The sequence below is a fragment of the Balaenoptera borealis genome, assembly GCF_965194805.1.
Source record: "Balaenoptera borealis genome assembly, chromosome: 1".
NCBI classification, from domain to species: Eukaryota; Metazoa; Chordata; class Mammalia; order Artiodactyla; family Balaenopteridae; genus Balaenoptera; species Balaenoptera borealis.
Window position 1 is genome coordinate 95,298,464 of NC_138860.1, and position 21,804 is coordinate 95,320,267.

At 39.0% G+C, this 21,804-nt stretch overlaps 1 protein-coding gene, 1 long non-coding RNA gene and 1 pseudogene across 4 annotated transcripts in view; 1 reads left to right on the top strand and 2 right to left on the bottom strand.

Annotated features, from left to right (window-relative positions):
- The window catches only part of LOC309623365 (monocarboxylate transporter 1-like), a 146,786-nt gene that overhangs the window by 63,445 nt on the left and 61,537 nt on the right, over positions 1-21,804 (top strand). The gene's annotated exons all lie outside the window — the stretch shown is intronic.
- On the bottom strand, positions 1,512-6,589 carry LOC309619307 (ribosomal protein eL22-like pseudogene; annotated as a pseudogene). Its single transcript has 2 exons — positions 6,469-6,589; positions 1,512-3,644 (listed from the first exon to the last, which is right to left on the bottom strand). The product of its transcript is annotated as a ribosomal protein eL22-like pseudogene (transcript).
- LOC309623626 overlaps positions 6,838-21,804 on the bottom strand; it is a 37,872-nt gene continuing 22,905 nt past the window's right edge. The window contains exons 3-4 of one of the 2 annotated variants that reach the window (XR_014241432.1): positions 7,240-7,360; positions 6,838-7,108 (exon numbers count right to left, since the gene is read on the bottom strand). This is a non-coding gene — a long non-coding RNA (uncharacterized lncRNA). Of the gene's footprint in view, positions 7,361-21,804 lie in introns of both variants that reach the window. The other variant, XR_014241433.1, reaches the window with a different exon arrangement.

The window sequence follows — 21,804 nt, forward strand, 5'->3', positions numbered from 1 at the left end:
TACTCTTTGCTGCAGCGCGCGGGCTTCTCATTGCAGTGGCTTCTCTTGTTGCAGAGCACAGGCTCTAGGCGTGCAGGCTTCAGTAGTTGCAGCACGTGGGCTCAGTAGTTGTGGCTCGCGGGCTCTAGAGCGTAGCCTCAGTAGTTGTGGCGCACGGGCTTAGTTGCTCCACGGCATGTGGGATCTCCCTGGACCAGGGCTCGAACCCATGTCCCCTGCATTGGCAGGTGGAGTCTTAACCACTGTGCCACCAGGGAAGCCCAAGGACCTATTTTAAGCATAACTTTATTTACTTATTTTTTCTACACATCTGGGCATTTAATTAGTGGCATGTTTCAAGTGTCAGTGCTGTTTGTCTATTAATAGAAAAGAGCTCAGAATTTGAATTCTAGAGGTACTTACGTGGCCTTGACTAGCTCCTTTATGATGTCCAGTCTTCACAGCTGCCTAGGAGAAGCAGGGAGCCAGGTCTCTGGGGATGGCTCTGAAATTAGCCATGTCAGTGGAGTATGTAGAGCTAACACAGTCAAATAACCAGATGTGGACAACCTCTGAGTCGTGCTGCAGTGTCCATCTTAGTGGGGCCCAGGAAGACTGGCCACAGGCACCGCTGTTCAGTGGTGACGATGGAACTACAAACAAATCCTATAGTTTCTCATTGCAATAGCAGGACAAAAAAATACTTGGATCCAGTCTGAGCCTTTGTGCAAAAACTAAAAGCATGTGAACTTTAAACGTGTTTAAAATATTAAAAATCTATTAAAGTCAAAACTGCAGAAGCTTATAAAGTAATATACAGGTGGTTATTTGAAATATTCTGTCCAAGGCTGGCTGATCACCCACCAACCCCATCACTGATTTCATCCCAGCCCCACACTGTGTTCCAGGCAGCAGCTGGGCAAACAAGCTCGGAGAATGGTTCCTTCAAGATCAGCCAAATAGAGCTTAGGTTAAATGTACTTCCCATGAAATTACACAGAGACATTTTGATGGAATTCTGTACACGTCAAAACTCAACATAACTAAATATAAAATTGATACTACAGCATGCTTAGGAAACAGTATAATTTTGATTTGTGTGCCTTTTATTGTTTCCATGCTCGTCATACCCAAATGTAGTTGACATGAACCATTTTACAGACGAGTTGCTTGGGAGATAGAAGTACTGTTTGCTGTGAATTCAAAAAGCACTCATGGGCTTCCCTGGTGACTCAGTGGTTAAGAATCTGCCTGCCAATGCAGGGGACACAGGTTCGAGCCCTGGTCCAGGAAGATCTCACATGCCGTGGAGCAACTAAGCCCGTGTGCCACAACGACAGAAGCCCGTATGCCTACAGCTCATGCTCTGCAACAAGAGAAGCCACTACAATGAGAAGCCCGCACACTGCAATGGAGAGTAGCCCCCGCTCGCCAGAACTAGGGAAAGCCCTTGAGCAGCAATGAAGACCCAACGCAGCCAAAAGTAAATAAATAAAATAAATTTATAAATAAATAAATAAATAAATAAATAAATAAATAAATAAATAAATAAATAAATTCTCTGTTATATGTTGGTGGGGACTCTCTCCATCTAGCAGTTCAAAGTATTCTTTATCTCAATTTGTTGCTATTATACTTTTAATCTTTCTGTCGTACTTTCTTCCTTCCTGATGTTCTTCCTTACAAGATTTCTTCTTCTTTTTTTTTTAAAAATAATTAATTAATTTATATTTTGGCTGTGCTGGGTCTTTGTTGTTGCATGAAGTGGGCTTTAGTAGTTGTGGCATGTGGGCTCAGTACTTGTGGTGCACAGGCTTAGTTGCTCTGTGGCATGTGGGATCCTCCCAGACCAGGGCTCAAACCCATGTCCCCTGCATTGGCAGGCGGATTCTTAACCACTGAGCCACCAGGGAAGTCCAAGATTTCTTCTTTTATCATTTTCTTTCTGTTTAGAGAGTTTCCTTTAGCCATTCTTTTAGGATAGGTCTGCTGGACAAATTCTCCTAATTTTCCTCCCTCTGAGAAAGTCTTGATTTCTCCTTCATTCCTGAAGGATATGTTTGCTGGATATAGAATTCTGGGTTGACACTTCTTTTCTTTCAGCACATGAAAAATGTGCCACGTCCTTCTGGCCTCCATGGATTTTGATAAGAAAACCTGCTGTCATTCAAAGTGTTTATCCCCTATAAATAATGCATCTTTTCTCTTTTGCTGCTTTCAAGATTTTTTCTTTGTTTTTAGTTTTCAGATGTTTGACTATGATGTGTCCTGGCATAGATTTTGAGGGTTTGTGCTATTTGGGGTTCACTCAGTTTCCTGAATTTGTAAGCTTATGTCTTTTGGACAAATTTTCAGGAAATTTAGGAAATTTTTCAGCCATTATTTCTTTGAATACTTTTTAATCTCTGCCCCCTTTCTTGCTCTTTCTAAGACTCTGGTGACACAACCACTAGATTTTTTGTATAGCTCCCCAAGTCCCTGATTCTATATTCATTTTATTTTTCTGTCTATTTTATCTCTGTTGTTCAAATTGAGTTATTTCTATTGTTCTATTTTCAGGTCCATGGATTGTTTCCTCTGTTTCTTCAGTTCTGCTATTGAGCCCATCCATTGACTTTTAGTTTGGTTACTGTATTTTATATTTAAGTTCTAAAATTTCCATTTACCCCTTTCTTATCTTCTATTTCTTTACTGAGACTGTTTTCGTTGGTTTCAAATCTGTTCATAATGGCTCACTGATACATTATTATGATGGCTTCTTCAAAATCTTTCTTTGACAGATCATTCTAACATCTATATCATTTGGATATGGGTATCTGATTATTGCCTTTTCTCATTCATACTGAGAGATTTTCCTGATTCTTGGTTTGAGTGATTTTTGATCAAAGCATGAACATTTTGGGCATTATGTTATAAAACTTTGGGTTTTATTTAAATTCTATGTTTTAGCAGACCTCCTCTGACACTGCTATGGTGCCTCCTTGTTCATCTCCACAGAGAAGGCTTTGCATGGGGTCTAGGATTTTCAGTATGGTTTGCAAAGCTCTTGCTGATTTTTCAAAGTATTATGTGCAATAATAAAACCACTGGTGGAGGGGATGGGAAAGCACAGGTAAATCAGACCAGGTATGCCGACCTGGCTGACTCATTTTTTTTTAACAGATTACAATATCTTATTCACTAATAAACTAAAGGTCCATTTCTAGATGTTTATTTCTCCTGCATGCCTCATTTGTTTTCAAAACCCTATAAGGGGCAGCTTCACCTAGTCCTCAGACTCAGATCCATCTTCATCTTGACTAATCTGGAAGTAACAAACTTCATAAGTCTCCTTGTCAGATGCAACCACATAAAGTCAATCATGAAGATTGTTCTCCCTAAGATATTTTGTGGTAAGATATTTCAAATACCTTTTAGAGAACTATTTCTCAGGAACAATTGTGGTTTTATTCTTGAAGCATTCAATGGGAATGACATTCCCAAGATCTCCAGTTTTTCCATTGACTTTAACCTTCTCTCATGGAAACTGTTCAAAATTTCCAGAATCAAACTTCTATCTTCTACTGGATGAGTAAGGTCCAAATTAAACTTCCAGGTTGACTTCTTAGGCTTCTGTGGCGGCACCACCTGAAGACTGGCCGGGCAATTAGAGAGAGACTGGCTGACTCATTTAAGAGAGAATTAGTCGATAACCAATGAGAACAGGCTCTGCCATGGTCTGAATGTCTGTGAACCCCACACATTCATGTTGAAATCCTAACCCCAAAGGTGGTGGTATTAGTAGGTGGTGGCTTTGGGAGGTGCTTCAACTGTGGAGGGGATCCTCATAAATGGTATTAGTGCCTTATAAAAGAGGATCCAGGAGATCCCTAGCCATGTGAGGACACAATGAGACATCTCCGACCCAGAAGAAAGCCCTCACCCGACTGTGCTAGCATCCTGATCTTGGACATCAAACTTCTAGAACTGTGAGAAATAAATTTCTGTTGTTTATAAGCTATCCAGTCTGTGTATTTTGTTATAGCAGCTTGAAAGGACTAAGACAGGTCCCCAATGAAAGGGGGCCCCGGCCAGGGTGAATGGGAGGACAAGAAGGGGCATTTTGCAATCCACCAGGGTTTGAATGGCAGCCAATTTAAAAAATCAACAAAAAAAAAGTTATTATAAAGCTATAATTAGAGGAGGCTGTGGTAAGCAATTGGTCTCCATGCTTTTGAGTCAGAACTGAATCAGATTCCTATAAAATTGAGTCAGAACACCAAGGGCCTGTCCAGGTTGCTCATGTACAAACAAAAAAAAGGTTTATAATAATTAGTTAGTTCCAGATTGAAGGAGGTGGTTGGAGAGCTAAATTTATATCACACAATGCCTGGTCATGTTTAGGTTTTCATAGAAGAGGGTGAGTTACTGAGAACTTCATTAAATAGCAACTTCAGAAAAGTTGGGAATCCATTGCTGGCAATAACTAGGAGTCCTAGCAAAGAATCCTCTTGTTTGATAGTGAGTCTGGAAAATGAATGGTTTGCAGATAGTCTGAAAGTGAGAGCTTTGCCTTCTTGGTATAAATCATGCCCTAGGCAATGAACTTTGGTTTGACAAAACTGTAACTTTTCTTTGGAAACTTATGATATTCTAGCTAAAAAATTAAATGGATTGATACCAGTCCTAGAGCTCACTTCATCTTTAGAATGCAGCAAAATGTTAACTATGTATTGGATGAACATAAAATAACAAGGTAATCTAAGGTCTTTAAAGTCCTAGTAAGAATTCGTGAAAAGTGGGTGGTTGCTTAAGTAAACCCCTGAGTGACCTCTGTGGAGATCTTCACTTTGGGCTTTATTAGGACACAAGAATATAGGTAAGTCTGGGTCCAAATGAACTATAACCTCATTATGAACTGAAGAATCCTCATGAATTTCAAGGAAGTAGTGATCAGAAGAGTGTTTATTCTGGCAATGCCATTTGCACTATTAAGATAGTGGATCATGTCACAAGAGAAAAGAATGTTTTATGGTGTGAGGTCTACTTTTTTATTATCCCGAACAGAAAATCTGTACCCATTAAAAAATAACTCCCCATTCCTTCCTCCTTCCAGCCCCTGGTAACCTCTATTCCATTCTCTCTGTCTATGAATTTGCCTATTCTGGATACCTCATATAAGTGGAATCCAAGGGACATGCTCTGGCAAGACAGGGTGACAGATAAACTACCTTCTAAGGCTCATGGGTCTTATTACCTGCAGGACTAGTGTAGCCTAGTGTTAAGAGCACATATTGTCATCAGATGACCTGGATTTGAATCCTAGCTCCACTACTTCTATTTCTCTTTTTAAATTTTTATATTGCGGTAAAATGCACATAACATTAAATTTACCATCTTAATCATTTTTAAGTGTACAGTTCAATAGTGTTAAGTACATTCACATTGTGCAATCAATCTGCGAGACTCTTTTCATCTTGCAAAACTGAAACTCTGTACCTATTAAACAACAACTTCCTACTCCCTCCTCTCCCCAGTCCCTGGCAGCCACCATTCTACTTTGCGTCTTTCTAAATTTGACTGCTCTAGGTATCTCATATAGGTGGAATCATACATCATTTTTCCTTTTGTGACTGGCTTATTTCACTTAGCAAAATGCTTTCAAAGTTCACCCATGTTGTGGCATGTATCAGAATTTCATTATTTTTTTAAGGCTGAATAATATTCCATTGTATGTATATACCACATTTTGTTTTTTCATCTGTTGATGAACATTTGAGTTGTTTCCACCTTTTGGGTATTGTAAATAATGCTGCTATGAACATGAGTATACAAATATCTGAGTCCCTGCTTTCAGTTATTTTGTGTATATAACCAGCAGTGGAATTGCTGGATCACATGTTTCAAATGCCAAACTATTTTTCATTCCCACCAGCAACGCACCAGGTTCCAATTTTTCCACATCCTTTTCACAGCTTGTTCTTTGTTTTCTTTCTTTTTATTTTCTTTGTTTGATATAGACATCCTAATGGATGGGCCATGTCAAATGGTATCTCACTGTGGTTTTGATTTGCATTTTCTCTAGTGGCTCGTGACATAGTGACACTGAGCAAATTTTCATGAGCTTATTGGCCATTTGTATATCTTCTTTGGAGAACTGTGAAGTATTTTGCTCATTTTTGTTTTGTTTTGTTTTCTTTGTTTTGTTTTTGGCCACGTGTGCAGCTTGTGGGACCTTAGTTCCCTGACCAGGGATCGAACCGGGGCCCACTGCAGTGAAAGCACAGAGTCCTAACCACTGGACCGCCAGGGAATTCCCTTTTGCTCATTTTTTTTTAACACTTTTATTAGAGTATAATTGCTTTATCTTTTGCTCATTTTTGAATTAGGTTGTTTGTTTTTTGTTGTTGAGTTGTAGGAGTACTTTATATATTCTGAATAGTTATCCCTTTTCACATATATGATTTGTGAATATCTTTTCCAATTCCATGGGAGAGAATTCCCACTCACTTTTGTCTTCTCTAAACTCTATTTGCAAGTTGAAGTCTTCAGATACCTGCCCCCTTTTGGGACTGTCTCTGTTGTTATCAAGTAGTTCTGTGTGTGCCAGTCCTGACTTTTCAGCTGGCATATAGACTATGGTTTTGATCTCCGCTTCCCCCCTCCCCACCCGCTCCCCACCCCATCACCATAACAGCACTTAGCACGGTTCTGGGATAGGTGGTATCCAGAGACACAGCCTCTTATAACTAGGAGGGATCCTACACACATCTTTTTTTTTTTTATAAATTTATTTATTTTTTATTTTTATTTTTGGCTGCACTGGGTTTTTGTTGCAGTGCATGGGCTTTCTCTGGTTGTGGCGAGCGGGAGCTACTCTTCGTTGCGGTGCACAGGCTTCTCATTGCAGTGGCTTCTCTTGTTGTGGAGCACAGGCTCTAGGCACGCGGGCTTCAGTAGTTGTGGCACACAGGCTCAGCAGTTGTGGCGTAGGGGCTTAGTTGCTCTGCGGCATGTGGGATCTTCCCAGACCAGGGCTCTAACCCGTGTTCCCTGCATTGGCAGGCAGATTCTTAACCACTGCGCCACCAAGGAAGCCCTGTACACACATCTTGATACAACTTCCTCTCTGAAGTTCAGAGACCAACAGCTAGTTGGAGATAGAAACAAGACCCAGTTCCAGAATGCAGGGTCTACTCACCTGTTTCTTCTCTTGTCTCTCCACGGTCTCTCATATTCCACCCTTCAGACACTGAATTATGGGACGTTCCACATACTCACCATGTCAGTTCTCTCAGTGGAGCCGATGTAGATTCTGGAGGTCAAATCCCAGTTCTGCCTCTTCCTGAGCTGTGTGATCTTGGGCAAGGTACCAAATCTCTCTGTGCCTCAGTTTCCACATCTATAAAATTGGTACTGTATTAGTACCTCCCTCATGTAATTGTGAAGATTCATGAGGAGAGTACATATGCACAGTCCCTGGTCCATAGTAAGTACACCGTACAAGTTAGCAATACCATTATTGCCTTTTGGACTTTGAACTTGCTGTTCTCCCTGCTTATATTAAATTCCCTTACTCTAGATGTTACCTCCTGCCCTAAATGCTTTCACCTAACTAGGTTGTCTCCTCTAGGAAGTCTTCCTTGATTCCTATAGAGTGAGATGGATTAAGGGTACCTTCTCTGTATTCTTAATATCTCTTATGAAAATATTCATTCTTACTGTATATTAGGTATTGCTGTAGGCACTGTGGTTAAAATAATGGACAACAGAGAAACAATATTCCAAAGTTCATTGGAAAAAAATAAAGCAGGAAAGGAGATCCAAATAATCAGGGGTTGCAATTTTAAATGGGATTGCCAAGGACTCCCTCACTAGAGAAGGTCATACTTGAGTGAGGACCTGAGGAGGTTGAACTCTCTTTGACTAGAGTTCAACCAGAGAAACTCCTAGTTATTGCTTGATTGAATAACTCAGGACTATATCCTAGCCAAGTTGACACATAAAACTGACCAACACGGGAGGTAAATGAGCTAGGCATGGAAATATCTGGGGGAAGAGTACTCTAGATAGAGGGAACACTCATGTAAAGCCCTGAGTTAGAAGCACTTGAGGAATATTCCAGGAACAGTAAATAAGCCAGTGTGTGTAGAATGCAGAAAGCAAAGAAGAAAGTAGCAGGATATGGAGTCAGAGAGAAAATTATGAGCCAGATCATGTGTGGCTTGGTAAGCCATTATGATGAATCTTCCAATCCATGTAGGCCTTTGAAAACACTGGCCAGTGGTGGTTTTAATTTTTTCAACAGCTTTATTGAGATATGATGGGCAATAAACTGCACATATTTAAAGTGTACAATATAAGTTTTGACATATGTATACTCCAGTGGAACCATCACCATATTCAAGATAATGAACATGTCTATCGTAACCAAAAGTTTCCTTCTGCCCTTTTGTAATCCCTTCTCCTGCTCACCATCACCCTTCTCCTCTTCCCTCGGGCAATTACTGACTTACTTTCTGTCACCATAGATTAGTTATATTTTCTAGAATTTATGTAAGTGGAATCATACAGAACATATGTGTTTTTGTCTATCTTCTTTTACTCAGCATAATTAAGATTCATGCATGTTGTTGTTTCTATCAGTAGTTTGTTCCTTTTTATTGCTGAGTAGCATTCCATTGTACTGCTATACCACAATTTGTTTATACATTCACATGTTGATGGAAATTTGTGTTTGTGGTGGTTAATTTTACATGTCAACTTGACTGGGCTAAGGGATGCCCCAATAGCTGGTAAAACATTATTTCTGAGTGTGTTTGTGAGGGTGTCTCCAGAAGAGATTACCATTTCAATCAGTAGACTGAGTAAAGAAGATCACCCCTTACCCAAATGGGTGGGTACCATCCAATCCACTGAGGGACTTAATAGAACAAAAAGGTAGAGGAAGGGTGAATTCACTTGCTCTTGCTTGAGCTGAGATACCCATCTTCTACCCTTGGACATCGGCACTCCTGATCTTGGGTTTTTGGACTCAGACTGGAACTTACATCACCGGCTCTCCCCTCACCCCCCATCTCTCCCCATTCTGAGGACTTTGGGCTCAGACTGAATTACATTAGCACCTTCTGGTTCCTGGTTCTCCAGCTTGTCCACTTGTTATGACCATAAGAGGGTCATAATTCCACCTAACATGATACAAAATCTTGCCAACAACAGATCATGGGACTTCTTGGTCTCCATAACCATGTGAGCCAATTCTTATAATTAATCTGTATCTATCTACACACTATCAGTTCTGCTTCTCTGTAGAACTCTAATATAGTGTTGCTTCTACTTTGTGGTTATTACAAATAAAGTTGCTATGAACATTTGTGTACATGCCTGCATTTGGGCATACACTTTGATTTCTCTTGGGTAAATACCTAAGGGTTGGAATAAGAAGTTTTATAGTTTCAGGTTTTATATTTGGGTCCATGATCCATTTTCAGTTGATTTTTGTATATGTTATGAGGTATGAAAAGAATTTTACTTATTTATTTGCTTATGGATATCTAATTATTCCAGAACCATGTATTGAAAGACTATCCTTCCACAGAATTGCCTTTGTTCCTCTGTTAAAAATTAATTGTATGAATATATTTCTAGACTCTCTTTTCTGTTCCATTGATTGGTTTAGCTATCTTTACACTAATACCACCCATCCCAATTACCATAGCTATATAAGTTTTAAAATCAGGTAGTTAAGTCCTACAACTTTGTTCATATTCTTCAAGTTGTTTCATCTACTCTAACATTGCTTTTTTTTCTCCAGTTAATATGAATTTTAGAATCAGCCTATCAATTTCTGCAAAAAATGTTTAAAAAGGATTTTGACTAGGATTGCATCAATTACATTGATCAATTTGGGGAGAACTGAGTTCTTAGCCACATTGAATCTTCTAATCAATGGACATGGTTATATCTCTTTATTTATCTAGATCTTCTTTGATTTCTCTCAGTAATATTTTGTAGTTATCAGTGTACAGGCCTTACAGATCTTTTGTCAGATATATTCCTAAGTTTTAAATATGTTTTGGTGCTACTAAAGATAGTACTGCTTAAAACAACAACAACAAACCAAAACTTAAGGGGCATCCACTGCAAGGGGCATGGGTTCAACTCCTGGTCGGGGAACTAAGATCCCACATGCTGTGAGGCATGGCCAAAAAAAAAAAGAAAATAGTACTGCTTTTTAAAATTTCTACTTCAAAAATGTCCAGTGCTAATTGTACATGAAATAAAATTGACTTTTCTATATTGGTCTTGTATCCTACAAACTTGCTAACCTTAATTTTTAGTTTTAGTGCCTTTTTTTTTTTTTTTTTTAGATTCCAAACGATTTTCTGTGAAGTACCACGTTGTCTGTGAATAAAGATTATCTAGTTTACGTCTTTCTTTCCAATCTTGGTGGTCTTAAATTATTTTCTTGCTTTATTGCATTAAAATTTTGAATCAAAGTGCTGAGAGTGGACATCCTTGCCTTGTTCCTGATCTTAGACACAACCAGTCAATCCAAAGTACAACGCTAGCTTGGAGTTTTTCATAGGTGCCTTTTATCAGGTCGAGGAAATTCCTTTCCATTCCTATCTTTCTGACAGTTTTTTTCAGTAATGGATTTTGGATTTTGTCAAATGTTTATTCTGCTTCTATCGTAATGGTGGTTTTTAACCTTTAATATGTTAATACAATTAATTACATATATTGATTTTCAAATGTTAAACTAACCTTGTATTCTGGGATAAACCCCACTTGCTCATGATGTATGATCATTTGTCTATGTTGTTGGATTGGATTTGCTGATTTTTGTTAAAAATTATTTCATTGATATCATGAGGAATAATGGTCTGTAGTTATCTTTTCTTATAATACCTTTGTCTGGTTTTGGTTTCTGGGTATTTCTGGTTTCATAGAATGAGTTGTGAAGTATAATCTAGTATTCAATTTTCTGCAGGAGTTTGTGTATAACAGGTATTATTTCTTCATTAAATGTTCAATAGAATTCACCAGTGAAACCATCTGGGCCTGGAGTTTTCTCTGTGGGAAGGATTTTAACTATAAATTGAATGTATAGGGCACTAAGTTTACCTATTTATTTATTTATATATATATATATATTTTTTAACATCTTTATTGGAATATAATTGCTTTACATTGTTGTGTTAGTTTCTGCTGTATAACAAAGTGAATCAGCTATACATATACATATCCCCATATCCCCTCACTCTTGCGTCTCCCTCCCACCCTCCCTATCCCACCCCTCTAGGTGGTCACAAAACACCAAGCTGATCTCCCTGTGCTATTCGGCTGCTTCCCACTAGCAAACTGTTTGACATTTGGTAGTGTATATATGTCAATGCCACTCTCTCACTTCGTCTCAGCTTACACTTCCCCCTCCCCGGGTCCTCAAGTCCATTCTCTGCATCTGCGTCTTTATTCCTGTCCTGCCCCTAGGTTCTTTAGAATCTTTTTTTTTTTTTATATTCCATATTTATGTGTTAGTATACAGTATTTGTTTCTCTCTTTCTGACTTACTTCACTCTGTATGACAGACTCTAGGTCCATGCACCTCACTACAAATAACTCAGTTTCGTTTCTTTTCATCGCTGAGTAAAATTCCATTGTATATATGTGCCACATCTTCTTTACCATTCATCTGTCAATGGACATTTAGGTTGTTTCCATGTACTGGCTATTATAAATAGTGCTGCAATGAACATTGTGGTACATCTCTTTTTGAATTATGGTCTTCTCAGGGTATATGCCCAGTAATGGGATTGCTGGGTTATATGGTAGTCTATTTTTAGTTTTTTAAGGAACCTCCATACTGTTCTTCATAGTGGCTGTATCAATTTACATTCCCACCAACAGGACAATAGGGTTTCCTTTTCTCCACACCCTCTCCAGCATTTATTGTTTGTAGATTTTTTTGATGATGGCCATTCTGACCAGTGTGAAGTGATACCTCATTGTAGTTTTTTTTTTTAAATAAATTTATTTATTTATTTTTGGCTGCTTTGGGTCTTTGTTGCTGTGCATGGGCTTTCTCTAGTTGCAGTGAGTGGGGGCTACTCTTTCATTGTGGTGCCCAGGCTTCTCATTTTGGTGGCTTCTTGTTGCGGAGCAAAAGCTCTAGGCATGTGGTCTTCAGTAGTTGTGGCACGCAGGTTCAGTAGTTGTGGCACATGGGCTTAGCTGCTCTGCGGCATGTGGGATCTTCCTGGACCAGGGCTCAAACCTGTGTCCCCTGCACTGGCAGGGGGATTCTTAACCACTGCACCACCAGGGAAGTCCCCCTTTTTGTAGTTTTGATTTGCATTTCTCTAATGATTAGTGATGTTGAGCATCCTTTCATGTGGTTGTTGGCAATCTGTGTATCTTCTTTGGAGAAATGTCTATTTAGGTCTTCTGCCCATTTTTGGATTTGGTTGTTTGTTTTTTTGATATTGAGCTGTACTGCTTGTATATTTTGGAGATTAATCCTTTGTCAGTTGCTTCATTTGCAAATATTTTCTCCCATTCTGAGGTTGTCTTTTCGTCTTGTTTATGGTTTCCTTTGCTGTGCAAAAGCTTTTAAGTTTCATTAGGTCCCATTTGTTTATTTTTGATTTTATTTCCATTTCTCTAGGAGGTGGGTCAAAAAGGATCTTGCTGTGATTTATGTCATAGAGTGTTCTGCCTATGTTTTCCTCTAAGAGTTTCATAGTGTCTGGCCTTACATTTAGGTTTTTAATCCATTTTGAGTTTATTTTTGTGTATGGTGTTAGGGAGTGTTCCAATTTCATTCTTTTACATGTAGCTGTCCAGTTTTCCCAGCACCATTTATTGAACAGGCTGTCTTTTCTCCATTGTATATCCTTGCCTCCTTTATCAAAAATAAGGTGACCATATGTGGGTGTGTTTATCTCTGGGCTTTCTATCCTGTTCCGTTGGTCTATATTTCTGTTTTTGGCCAGTACCATACTGTCTTGATTACTGTAGCTTTGTAGTATAGTCTGAAGTCAGGGAGCCTGATTCCTCCAGCTCTGTTTTTCTTTCTCAAGATTGCTTTGGCTATTCGGGGTCTTTTGTGTTTCCATACAAATTGTGAAATTTTTTGTTCTAGTTCTGTGAAAAATGCCAGTGGTTGTTTGATAGGGATTGCATTGAATCTGTAGATTGCTTTGGGTAGTATAGTCATTTTCACAACGTTGATTCTTCCACTCCAAGAACATGGTATATCTCTCCATCTGTTTGTATTGTCTTTAATTTCTTTCTTCACTGTCTTATAGTTTTCTGCCTACAGGTCTTTGGTCTCCTTAGGTAGGTTTATCCCTAGGTATTTTATTCTTTTTGTTGCAATGGTAAATAGGAGTGTTTCCTTAATTTCTCTTTCAGATTTTTCATCATTAGTGTATAGGAATGCAAGAGATTTCTGTGCATTAATTTTGTATCCTGCTACTTTACCAAATTCATTGATTAGCTCTAGTATTTTTCTGGTAGCATCTTTATGATTCTCTATGTATAGTATCATGTCATCTGCAAATAGTGTCAGTTTTACTTCTTCTTTTCCGATTTGGATTCCTTTTATTTCTTTTTCTTCTCTGACTGCTGTGGCTAAAACTTCCAAAACTACGTTGAATAATAGCTGTGAGAGTGGGCAGCCTTGTCTTTTTCCTGATCTTAGAGGAAATGGTTTCAGTTTTTCACCACTGAGAACAATGTGGGCTGTGTGTTTGTCATATATGGCTTTTATTATGTTGAGGTAAGTTCCCTCTGTGCCTACTATCTGGAGAGCTTTTATCATAAATGGGTGTTGAATTTTGTCAAAAGCTTCTTCTGCATCTGTTGAGATGATCATATGGTTTTTATCCTTCAATTTGTTAATATGGTGTATTACATTGATTGATTTGCATATATTGTAGAATCCTTGTATTCCTGGGATAAACCCCACTTGATCACGGTGTATGATCCTTTTAATGTGCTGCTGGATTCTGTTTGCTAGTATTTTGTTGAGGACTTTTGCATCTATGTTCATCAGTGATATTGGCCCTGTAATTTTCTTTTTTTGTGACATCTTTGTCTGGTTTTGGTATCAGGGTGATGGTGGCCTCGTAGAATGAGTTTGGGAGTGTTCCTCCCTCTGCTATATTTTGGAAGAGTTTGAGAAGGATAGGTGTTAGCTCTTCTCTAAGTGTTTGATAGAATTTGCCTGTGAAGCCGTCTGCTCCTGGGCTTTTGTTTGTTGGAAGATTTTTAATCACAGTTTCAATTTCAGTGCTTGTGATTGGTCCTTTTATATATTCTACTTCTTCCTGGTTCAGTCTTGTAAGGTTGTGCTTTTCTAAGAATTTGTCCATTTCTTCCAGGTTGTCAATTTTATTGGTATATAGTTGCTTGCAATAATGTCTCATGATCCTTTGTATTTCTGCAGTGTCAGTTGTTACTTCTCCTTTTTCATTTCTATTTCTGTTGATTTGAGTCTTCTTCCTTTTTTTCTTGATGAGTCTAGCTAATGGCTTATCAATTCTGTTTATCTTCTTAAAGAACCAGCTTTTATTGATCTTTGCTATTGTTTCCTTCATTTCTTTTTCATTTATTTCTGATCTGATCTTTATGATTTCTTTCCTTCTGCTAACCTTCGATTTTTTTTGTTCTTCTTTCTCTAATTGCTTTAGGTGTAAGGTTAGGTTGTTTGAGATTTTTCTTGTTTTTTGAGATAGGATTGAATTGCTGTAAACTTCCCTCTTAGAACTGCTTTTGCTGCATCCCATAGGTTTTGGGTTGTCGTGTTTTGTCATTTGCTTCTAGGTATTTTTTGATTTCCTCTTTGATTTCTTCAGTGATCTCTTGGTTGTTTAGTAGCATACTGTTTAGCCTCCATGTGTTTGTATTTTTTAGGTTTTTTTCCTGTAATTGATATCTAGTCTCATAGCATTGTGGTCGGAAAAGATACTTGATACGATTTCAATTTTCTTAAATTTTCCAAGGCTTGATTTGTGACCCAAGATATGATCTATCCTGGAGAATGTTCCATGAGCACTTGAGAAGAAAGTGTATTCTGTTGTTTTTGGATGGAATGTCCTATAAATATCAATTAAGTCCATCTTGTCCAATGTGTCATTTAAAGCTTGTGTTTCCTTATTTATTTTCATTTTGGTTGATCTGTCCATTGGTGAAAGTGGGGTGTTAAAGTCCCCTACTATTATTGTGTTGCTGTCAATTTCCCCTTTTATGGCTGTTAGCATTTGCCTTATGTATTGAGGTGCTCCTATGTTGGGTGCATAAATATTTACAATTGTTATATTTTCTTCTTGGATTAATTCCTTGCTCATTATGTAGTGTCCTTAGTTGTCTCTTGTAATAGTCTTTATTTTAAAGTCGATTTTATCTGATATTAGAATTGCTATTCCAGCTTTCTTTTGATTTCCATTTGCATGGAATATCTTTTTCTACCCTCATCTTCAGTCTGTATGTGTCCCTAGGTCTGAAGTGGGTCTCTTGTAGACAGCATATGTATGGGTCTTGTTTTTGTATCCATTCAGCCAGTCTATGTCTTTTGGTTGGAGCATTTAATCCATTTACATTTATGGTAATTATTGATATGTATGTTCTTATTACCATTTTCTTAATTGTTTTGGGTTTGTTTTTGTAGGTCTTTTCCTTCTCTTGTGTTTTCTGCCTAGAGAAGTCCCTTTAGCATTTGTTGTAAAGCTGGTTTGGTGGTGCTGAATTCTCTTAATTTTGTTTGTCTGTAAAGGTTTTAATTTCTCCATCAACTCTGAATGAGATCCTTGCTGGGTAGAGTAATCTTGGTTGTAGGTTTTTCCCTTTCATCCCTTTAAATATGTCCTGTCACTCCATTCTGGCTTGCAGAATTTCTGCTGAAAGATCAGCTGTTAACCTTATGGGGATTCCCTTGTACATTATTTGTTGCTTTTCCCTTGCTGCTTTTAATATTTCTTCTTAGTGTTTAATTTTTGATAGTTTGATTAATATGTGTCTTGGAGTGTTTCTCCTTGGATTTATCCTGTATAGGACTCTCTGCACTTCCTGGAGTTGATCAACTATTTCCTTTCCCATATTAGGGAAGTTTTCAACTGTAATATCTTCAAATATTTTCTCAGACCCTTTCTTTTTCTCTTTTTCTGGGACCCATATAATTCGAATGTTGGTGTGTTTAATGTTGTCCCAGGGGTCTCTGAGACTGTCCTCAATTCTTTTCATTCTTTTTTCTTTATTCTGCTCTGCAGTAATTATTTCCACTATTTTATCTTCCAGGGCACTTATCTGTTCTTCTGCCTCAGTTATTCTGCTATTGATTCCTTCTAGGGAATTTTAAATTTCATTTATTGTGTTGTTCACCATTGTTTGTTTGCTCTTTAGTTCTTCTAGGTTCTTGTTAAACGTTTCTTGTATTTTGTCCATTCTACTTCCAATATTTTGGATCATCTTTACTATCATTACTCTGAATTCTTTTTCAGGTAGCCTGCTTATTTCCTCTTCATTTGTTTAGTCCCATGGGTTTTTACCTTGCTCCCTCAGTATTACCTTGCTCCATATTTTTCTGTCTTCTCATTTTGCTTAACTTACTGTGTTTGGAGTCTCCTTTTTTGCAGGTTGCAGGTTCGTAGTTCCCATTGTTTTTGGTGTCTGCCCTCAGTGGGTGAGCATGGTTCAGTGGCTTGTGTAGCCTTCTTGGTGGAGGGGACTGGTGCCTGTGTTCTGGTGGATGAGGCTGGATCTTGTCTTTCTGGTGGGCAGGGCCGTGTCTGGTGGTGTGTTTTGGGGTGTCTGTGAACTTGGTATGATTTTAGGCAGCCTCTCTGCTAATGGGTGGGGTTGTGTTCTTGTCTTACTAGTTGTTTGGCATGGGGCATCCAGCACTGGAGCTTGCTGGCCATTGGGTGGACCTGGGTCTTAGTGTTGAGATGGAGATCTCTGGGAGAGCTCTCACCAATTGATATTATGTGGGGCTGGGAGGTCTCTGGTGATCCAATGTCCTGAACTTGGCTCTCCCACCTCAGAGGCTCAGGCCTGACACCAGGCCGGAGCACCAAGACTCTGTCAGCCACCCAGCTCAGAAGAAAAGGGAGAAAAAAAGAAAAAAATTAAAAATAAAATTATTAACATAAAAAAAGAATAATTAAAAAAAAAGAAGAGAGCAACGAAACCAAAAAACAAATCCACCAATGATAACAAGTGCTAAAAACTAAACTAAGATTTACATAAATATCAGAAAGAAATCAATCGCAGACAGCAAACCCCAAGTTTATAGTTGCTCCTGAAGTCCACCGCCTCAATTTTGGGACAATTCGTTGTCTATTGAGGTATTCCACAGATGCAGGGTACATCAAGTTGATTGTGGGGATTTAATCTGCTGCTCCTGAGGCTGCACTGAGAAATTTCCCTTTCTTTTCTTTGTTCACACAGCTCCTGGGGTTCAGCTTTGATTTTGTCCCCACCTCTGCATGTAGGTAGCCCGCAGGCATCTGTTCCCTGCCCAGACAGGAGGGTGTTAAAGCAGCAGCTGAGTAAGGGGCTCTGGCTCACTCATGCCGGGCGGGGGGGTGGGGGGAGGGTACGGTAGTCATAACTGGAATGTGGTGGGAGCCTGTAGCAGCAGAGGCCAGCATGACATTGCAACAGTCTGAGGTTCGCTGTTTGTTCTCCTGGGGAAGTTATCCCTGGATCACGGGACCCTGGCAGTGGTGGGCTATACAGGCTCCTGCAGGGGGCGGCATGTGGATAGTGACCTGTGTTTGCACACAGCATTCTTGGTGGCAGCAGCAGCAGCCTTAGCATTTCATGCCTGTCTCTGGGGTCCAAGCTGATAGTCACAGCTCACGCCCGTCTCTGGAGCTCGTTTAGGCGGTGCTCTGAATCTCTTCTCATGCACCCGGAAACAATGGTCTCTTGCCTCTTCAGCAGGTCCAGACTTTTTCCTGGACTCTCTCCCAGCTAGCTGTGGTGCACTAGCCCCCTCAGGCTGTGTTCACGCAGCCAACTCCAGTCCTCTCCCTGGCGTCTGACCTCAGAATCCTAGCCTCAGCTCGCAGCCACCACCCACCCCTGCGGGTGAGCAGACAAGCCTCTTGGGCTGGTTGGTGAGTGCTGGTCGGCACCAATCCTCTGTGTGGGAATCTCTCCACTTTGCCCTCCGCATCCCTGTGGCTGTGCTCTCCTCCGTGGCTCCGAAGCTTCTCCCCCCACCAACCCCCCGTCTCCACCAGTGAAGGGGCTTCCTAGTGTGTGGAAACCTTTCCTCCTTCACAGCTCCCTCCCAGAGGTGCAGGTCCCACCCCTATTCTTTTGTCTCTGTTTTTTCTTTTTTCTTTTGCCCTACCCAGGTATGTGGGGATTTTCTTGCCTTTGGGGAAGTCTGAGGTCTTCTGCCTGCATTCAGTAGGTGTTCTGTAGGAGTTCCACTTGTAGAAGTACTTCTGATGTATTTGTGGGGAGGAAGGTGATCTCCACATCTTACTCCTCTGCCATCTTGAAGGTCTACCTATTTATTTTTGAGTGAGCTTTGATACTTTATTTTTTTAAAAGAATATAAAATTGCTTTTATATTAGACTGTGGTCAACATAATTTACCACTTAACAAATAATAGCAAAAAATCATAGGACTATCTTATAGATGCAGGAAAATAAATTAATAAAAGTTGGCAGTTTTTATAATAAAAAATTAGCAAAGCAGGAATAGGTGAGAACTTCCTTAACATAATAAAGGATAACTAACAATAGTGACAGGAGCAAAACAAATACTACAACAAACATCATGAGTTGAAGGATTTTCCTCTGAAATCACGCTTTTCTTCTGACTAGATTTTTGCTGTTATCACATATATTCAACATTTGATCATCATTTCCAGTCATACAAGCTTCAATACTTTTGTCATTCAAGAGATATATCTATTTTATCTAAGTTGTCAAATGCATTGGCATAAAATTATTCATAATATTCTCTTATTATCCTTTTTATATGTATAGGATCTGTAGTGATGTCCTCTCTCATTACTGATATTGGTAATTTATGACATCTCTTTTTATCTGATCAGTCTGGAGAGAGATTTACCAATTTTATTTATCTTCTCACATTGCAGGGTGTTGAGCAGAGGAGTGACATGATATGATTTACATTTAGTACTACCACTCTAGCTACTTGATCTAAAATAGAATGCAGAAAAACAGCACAGTATTGGCACAGAAACAGACACACAGATCAGTGGAACAGAACAGAGAGCCCAGAAATAAGCCCACGCACCTATTGTCAATTAATCTATGACAAAGGAGGCAAGAACATAAAATGGAGAAAAGACAGTCTCCTCAACAGTGGTGGTGCTGGAAAAAGTGGATAGCCACATGTAAAACAATGAAATTAGAACATTCCCTCACACCACATAAAAAAATAAACTCAAAATGCTTTAAAGACCTAAATGTAAGACACGAGGCCATAAAACTCCTAGAAGAGAACATAGGCATAACACTCTTTGACATAAATCATAGCAATATTTTCTTGGATTAGTCTCCCAAGGCAAAAGAAATAAGAGCAAAAGTAAACAAATGGGACCTAATTAAACTTAAAAGCTTTTGCACAGCAAAGGAAACGATCAACAAAATGAAAAGACAACCTACTGAGTGGGAGAAAATATTTGCAAATGATGCGACCAACCAGAGGTTAATATCCAAACTATACAAACAGCTCATACAACTCAATACCAAAGAGATAAACAATACAATCAAAAAATGGGCAGAAGGGCTTCCTTTGTGGCACAGTGGTTAAGAATCTGCCTGCCAATGCAGGGGACACAGGTTTGAGCCCTGGTCTGGGAAGATCCCACATGCCACGGAGCAAATAAGTCCGTGCGCCACAACTACTGAGCCTGTGCTCTAGAGCCCATGAACCACAACTACTGAGCCCACATGCCACAGCTACTGAAGCCCACGTGGCTAGAGCCCATGCTCCACAACAAGAGAAGCCACAGCAAAGAGAAGCCCGCACACCTCAATGAAGAGTAGCCTCTGCTCGCCGCAACTAGAGAAAGCCTGCATGCAGCAACGAACACACAGCACAGTCAAAAATAAAATTAAATAAAATAAATAAATTTATTTAAAAAAAAAATTGGGCAGAAGACTTGAATAGACATTTTTCCAAAGAAGACATACAGATAGCTAACAGACACATGAAAATATGCTCAATATTGCTAATTATTAGAGAAATGCAAATCAAAACCACAATGGGGTATCACCTAATACTTGTCAGAATGACTGTCACCAAAAAGTCTACAAATAACAAATGCTGGAGAAGATTTGGAGGAAAGGGAACCCTTGTACACTGTTGGTGGGAATGTAAATTGGTGCAGCCACTATGGAAAACAGTATGGAGGTTCCTCAAAAAGCTAAAGATAGAACTACCATATGATCCAGCAAGTCTACTCCTGGGTATATATCCAGAAAGAATGAAAATACTAATTTGAAAAGATACACACACTCCAATGTTTACACTATTTACAATAGCCAAGACATGGAAGCAACCCAAGTGCCCATCAATAAACAGTTGAATTAAGAAGATGTGGTATATATATATACAATGGAATATTACTCAGCCATAAAAAGAATGAAATACTGCCATTTGCAGCAATGTGGATGGACTTAGAGAGTATTATGCTTAGTGAAATAAGTCAGACAGAGAAAAACAAATGCTATATGATATCACTTATATATGGAATCTAAAAAATAATATAAATTAATGTATACACGAAACAGAAACAGACTCACAGACATAGAAAACAAACTTGTGGTTATCAAAGGGGAGAGGGAAGTGGGGAGGGGCAAATTAGGGGTATGGGATTAACAGATACAAACTACTATATATAAAATAGATAAGCAACAAGAATTTACTGTATAGCACAGGGAATTATACCCATTATCTTACAGTAACCTAAAATGGAGTATAATCTGCAAAAATACTGAATTACTATGTTGTACACCTGAAACTAATACAATATTGTAAATCAACTATTCTTCAACAAAAAATAATCTGTATTTTGACATACAAACAATAAAAAATAAATTAAATAGAATGTAAAAGAGGAAGAGAAAAGCAGGGAGTTCAATTAGAAAGGTATTAAAATAAACCAAAGAAGAGATAATGGTGGTGTAGGTCAGGCTGTTAGTAGTGGAAATGATAAGTGGGTTTTTAAAAATAATTATTTATTTATTTATTTATTTATTTTTGGCTGTGTTGGGTCTCTGTTGATACACGCGGGCTTTCTGTAGCTGCAGTGAGCAGGGGCTACTCTTTGTTGCAGTGCGTGGGCTTCTCATTGCAGTGGCTTCTCTTATTGCGGAGCATGGGCTCTAGGCAAGCGGGCTCAGTAGTTGTGGCTCACAGGCTCTAGAGCACAGGTTCAGTAGTTGTGGCGCACAGGCTTAGTTGCTCCGCGGCATGTGGGATCTTCCCGGACCAGGGCTTGAACCCATGTCCTCTGCATTGGCAGGTAGATTCTTAACCTCTGTGCCACCAGGAAAGTCCCGATAAGTGGTTTTTGATATATTTTGATAGTAGGATAGATAGGATTTGCTGATAGTGGGAATTAAGTTATGAAGTAAAGAGAAGAATCAAGTATTGCTCTAGGTTTTTGGCCTGAACAACTGAAATAATTGTCATTTAATGAGAGGAGAAGAAGAAAGCTTTTGGAAATGGAAAGGTTAAAAACACAGTTTTACAATTCAATCAAAAAAAATGGGCAGAAGACCTAAACAGACACTTCTCTGAAGAAGACACACAGAGGGCCAACAGGCACATGAAAAGATGTTCAACGT